This window comes from Saccostrea cucullata, unplaced genomic scaffold (genome assembly GCF_032062105.1).
Source record: "Saccostrea cucullata isolate Sc308-1 unplaced genomic scaffold, CSIRO_AGI_Scuc_v1 ctg65, whole genome shotgun sequence".
Classification (NCBI taxonomy): Eukaryota; Metazoa; Mollusca; class Bivalvia; order Ostreida; family Ostreidae; genus Saccostrea; species Saccostrea cuccullata.
Window position 1 is genome coordinate 236,525 of NW_026938807.1, and position 6,221 is coordinate 242,745.

Genomic DNA, 6,221 nt, shown 5'->3' on the forward strand with positions numbered 1-6,221 from the left:
GTAAATTTCAAAGTGTCTAAATTATGATCAGTGGGGTAGGTTGGGGTCACAATATGTATTACAAGGGGGAAATCTGGTAAAGAACGGAATGGTCAAAGCTTCTCATGTGAGCGATGTGGCCCATGGGCCTCCTGTTCTAAAGGGTGATTTTATTTTAAATTTTTATATTCGATAAAAAGTAATGCGCTCTACAAATATGTTATATTCATTAATTAACATGAGTGTAAAATTCTCGAAAGTGACGTTAAACAACAAGCACTTATACATAAACAATGTTTTCCTTATTATTTTTCCATTTTAATTTGCAGTAACGTATCGATATTTTTGCTGGATAGACAGAATAATAGTTAAACTTTATCCATTCTAAGACATGCGTATTATTTTATTTTATATCAAATAAGTTAAATCCTTCTTTTGCTTAATTGGTGTCCTTCATTGAAAAAGTGCTAATTAGTGAATCAATTAACACCAAAAGAAAATTCACTCTCCTTGTAAATTCTGGAAAATGTTGATACAGAGACAAATAGTTCATCAGAGACGTACAGTGTAGGTTTGAAAATCGTTACCTGCCTTAGATGCGTAAATAGTGTTCATAATAAACAAAGAACTGGATATCTTTTTTTATAAGTAAACATTGAAACTTTTAAAAAGACTTTCATGAAAATTTTATTTGAATAAAGTTTGAGCTGCATTCAAGTCTCTTTATTAATTGAATGTGACTGCTTTTGTTGAGATGATTTTACAATAATTATTTTTTTCTATTGACTAACACATTGATTTTATTCTAAAGAAAACATTGATATTTTTTCTTAATCAATTCCACATGTAATTAGTTTTAATGGGGTAGTTTTAAAATACTATACATGATTAGCATGGGCATTTGCATTCATTCACTCAGCAATTATTTAGTATGTGTTGAAATCTGAAATACCTTTTCAGTAAATGATAGATTTCATTTAGAAACTTGTGTATCTATTAAAATTTTTGTTGCCCTTCATCTATATCTGTCATATTTTTGTTACATTAAATTTTAATTATTTTGCTCTGTTTTAAAAATAGTAAGATCCACAATGTAAAACAATTCTCTCCCCACCTCACGGAATTACATGACAAATCAATGGCAATATATCACAGATTAAAATGCTTTTTAGTGCAATGGTTATGTAAACAGAATAAAAGTAAACTAATATTTCTGATTTTTTTGTAATCTTTTAATAAAATTTTATGTACTACAGATATTACATTCAGTATTTAATCCAAACGTTTTTCTTCCTTTAAAAATTGAAAGAAAAATAGGTTTGCTCAATCCAATATATTAATTCGATTTTAAAGACTGTTATCATCAAATTCAATATTATTTTATTTTATTTAAACAGCAAAATTTTGATCTCATGGCCATCCACGATTTGTCCCATAACTATGTCATAAATAATCGTTATTGTAAGATTGTAGACTTAATATAAATAACAAGCCTATTTTAGCGGAAGTACAAGCAAACACGGGGATTTATGTAACAGCCACTTAGGACTAGTAGCAAGGTTGAATTCTTTCAACAAAATTTTACTTAGTGTTTTAAAATTTATTTTATTTTAAAATTACAAATGAATTTATTTCAAACAGCACTTTTCACCGATGTCAAAGAAAAATGGTTTAATAGAAAAATTGAGTGGAAAAAATCTTTTTGTACCCAAAAATGTATTGAATTGGACGTTTTGTACTTTTGATCAATTAAATCAATGTATTGGCCCCCTGTCATCCATTTATGAACCTGACATCTGAGAAGTCGCAATGTGATTTATTAGATGCTGCTGAATCGATAGGAGATCTCAATTTGAGTTACACAAAACTGTATGGATTTAGTTATTATTTAAGTAAACAATTTAATTATAATGCTTTCAATTTCATGTTAATTTAGAAAACACAAGTCCTGTGAATGAAAGGCTCACCTTGGAAGTTTTCCTTCATTCAATTAAATTGTAAACTCATATCTCTGTTCTACCGTACAGTACATACTAAATATTATTTGTGGGTTAAAACTATATTTTACAAGTATTTAAGAAAAGGGTCTCTGCTTATTGTTTTGGAAAAATCGTTTTTCGTTTGTTCACAGAAAAGAGACGATTTCGTTTTCAATTTGATTTAACCTTTCTTTATCTAAAAAAAACTCCAAACAAACCACTATATTTATTTTCTCTACATCAAGCATCAAATGTTTAATACGTTTAATCTGTCTGAAGTATCATCCTTGAGCCAATTCAACAATTATGGGCATTAATTAAAATAAACCATTCGATTACATTATAATTTCTATTTCTTTACTATTTAGTATATCTTTGCATTAAAAAAAATCAGATTCTTTGTCGTTTTTCCAAATCTAAAGTTTTAACTAGACAGAAAAAATAGGTACAGTTTAAAGATATGAGACAAGTCTTTCTTGCTCAGGTTAACTAATAAGAGGAGGACATTCATTTAAATTCAAATCGATGTATTGCTTTCTCTTTGCGTTAGCATTGGTATTTAAACTAAGTATTTCTTTGTTAATTGGACAGGTGCTAAGTTTTTCCTTCTGTGTAACGTTTGTCGTTACACTTGAAATATTGGTGTTTAATATTTCCAATTATTTCTGGGATTTGGGAATCGTCCGGATTATGGTATGTTATTCTAAGTGTATGTGTAATTATATTGCAAAAAAAAAAAAAATAAGAAGAAAAACAAAACAAAACAAAAAAAAAACATAAAAAAGCAAAAGAAGTTTAAATTCAAGCAGTTTATATTTGTCTTAAATTACTTGTATAAAAAATAAAACGATTTTTAAACGTTAAAGAATAGATAATTATTAATGTTAAATGCTTGTTTCATTAATTATTTGGGAAAATTGTTTCAAAATTCACCAACCCTGCATTGGATGTAAAGAAATTTAGTTACCTGGTATTTGACAGATGCTTGTTATAAATATCAATTATGTCATAAATATTATCTAATAAAAAGGGTTTAACATAAATACTAAAAATGAAGAGAGGACGGGGTAATTTATTCTAAACAAAATTTGGACATGCAGTCTGTTATTGGACACTTCAAGTTTTACATAAAAGATATAATTATACATTTGCGATATAAAAAATTTACAATACCAATTTTCGATTTGATTCTGAGAAGATATTTCTGAGAACACAAACGTTACCATATCGGACAAATATTTTTTATTCAAAGAATTGTCTATAATCATTAGCAGACCTTCTTTTTGTATTTATGAGAAGCAAAATTTGTTCGAGATCTTAAATCTAAAAAGAAGAGAACACTTGCTGTAACCTTCAATCGACATTTAGACATATCTACGACGTATTGTCAATTAACAATGGTACATTTCTTATGTCGATACGATATTTCTTGATGAGCTGGAAATAAGATACCATAGAGTCTGACACATCTGTTTCATATTTGGATATTTTACTTGAAAAAGACCTTTATATTTATCTAAAAAGTAGACTTTATGATAAATGTGATGACTTTAAATTTTCAATCGTCAACCTCCACTACTTATGAAGCAAATACCTTCATTACCTGCGTACGAGGCTTATATCTTTCAGTTGCTTCGATATGTAAGGATATGCCCTACGTCTGTGCAATTTCTAAAACGAGGTAAAATATTGACAAACAAAATGATGAAACACGAAACTTACTGCATGAATTTCAATGATTCAGAAAGGATGATTTTTTTTTATCTCGTACATCACTTCCATATTTTAGAAAAATAAAACCAAGACAATATTTGAATCGAAACTGTTCCCTGTTCGTCAGAACTACAGTAATGATCTCTTAAAAGAAATGAATTACATGTGTTAATTTTTTTTACAAACAATCAACGCAATGGTCAAAATATATTACTGGTGTTTTAAGGTATTCTAAAAATTAAAAAAAAAAATCAATGTAGAAATGTAGTAAATATTAAAAGAATCAATAAAGGGTGTATCGATATTTAATTTTTTATCTCTTAAAATCGTCTGACCCTTATAAGACTCCAAAGAACCAAAATGAATTTAAACTACCATATACATATTGGATTCCTAAACTTCATTAGAAACCTTAAAAACAAAGATACATAGCGGGTACCAGTAAATATTCTCTTTCTTTACTCCTCACTCAGATAGTAATAGTAGTGAAGGAGAAACTTCAAGAGCACTGTGCAACAATATATTCAAGAAGTGGTGTAAATCAGATGTGGATACTTAAAAATTCTAAGGAACTTTTAGACAATCACAAGATTTTACCAAAATTAACAGCTTACAAACTTACGACTTTTCCAGGCGTGTTTTGATATCATTGGCAGCTGCTTTTTCAATAAATATGGAACTTGTAAATTTACTTACCTAGTCATTGGTCATTTTCAAAATTATTTCATTAAAAACATTCTGATTGTACACACAAGTACTCTGAAGTTGACATAAAAAGATGCTTGAGTTTCTTATTGACAATATCTATGTAGTTTTTGTAGACAATCTATTGGAATTCCCATGGATACGAATTGCGCCCGGTCTTTAGCAGACCTTATTTTTTGTATTAACATGAAGCAGAATTTGTGCAAAATCTTGTGCGTGAAAAGAAGAAATCACTTTTTGTGGCCTTCAACTCAACATTTAGATATATCGACGACGTATTGTCAATTTTTAATTATAATTTCCATTCTTATGTCGATACGATATATTCTGGTGAGCTTCAGATAAAAGAAACCACAGAGTCTGACAAATCTGTTTCATATTTGGATAACTTACTTGAAAAGACGTTAATGATAATCTAACAACCAAGCTATATGATAAATGTGATGACTTTAACTTTTCTATCGTCAGCTCCCCTTACTTATGCAGCAATATACCTTCATCACCTGCATACCGAGTTTTATATCTCAGTTGATTCAATACGCAAAAGCATGATCTACGTTTGAAAATTCTTAAACGAGATAAATTATTGACAAACAAGTTGATGAAACAAGAATATCGGCAGTCTCGTTTAAAGTTATTATTTCGTAAGTTCTACAGTTGATACAATGACCTTGTCAGCAAATACAATCTATCATAGAGTCAAATGCTGACTGACGTTTTTCACATTAATTGTTAGTCCATTATTATACCCCCGCTTGAAAAGCGGGAGGGTATATAGCAATCGGTATGTCCGTCTGTACGTCCGTCCGCCCGCTTGTCTGTTACGCTTTGGGGTATCCATCTCCAATCCAAACTCCTCTCATACCACTGAATGAAATTTGATGAAACTTTCACAGAATCTTCATAACATATTGCCATCGTGCAGCTTCTATTTTACTTTTGATCTGACACATATTTTGGGTTTCCTACAACAAAACATGGATACTCCCATTATATTCAGATGGGGGGCGGGGGTATCATTTCGTGAGCTCATTGCTCACAGTACCTCTAGTTTATACACTGAATTGATGACAGATTTTCCCGTTATTTCTCGATCATGACAAATAGCACACGGCGGGTGTGACCGGTCGGCAGGGATGCTCACTACTCCATGGCACCTGATCCCACCTCTGATGTTTTGGAAGTCCATGTTTGCTCTGCACCTGTTTTGTATTGTTTTATGGACTTTTGATCTTGAATACTGTTTGTTATCTCCATATGTTTTATGAAACAAATTTCATTGTTTTTGTTCCATCTGAAATTTTCATATCTGGGGATTGGACATCTATTTTTTTTTTACACGTTCTGCTTCTTCATACATTTTACCTTAATATTGTTATTAAAAAGATACTGAACTTCCTAATTAACAACATCCTTTGTGACATTTACCTGGATGTTATCACATGCATATTGTGCTTATGCCTTCCAAATGATTGGTTAGGGAAGGACATTTTCTGGGTAATATACTTCTTACATTGAGGCACTCTAATAACAAGTACGTGGATGTGACAAGGACCTCTACAATTTTTAAATTTTACGAGTGCTATAATGACCTTCTTTGTAAATAAGACCTATATTGAATCTTTTTTGTTGTTGCTGAACGTTTTTCATACCAGATTAATATACTGTATCGGGTGTGTCGGCTTGACAGGTGATGTCTATTCGTCTTATAGTCTCCTAGGCATGGGATACTATCTTTGTAGGTTCCACGGGTTCATTCCTTGTTGTGTACATGATTTATATTATTGTTATCCCAACATTCTGCATAAAATTCTAGCTGTATTCATATCTCTGTTATTAATTTAA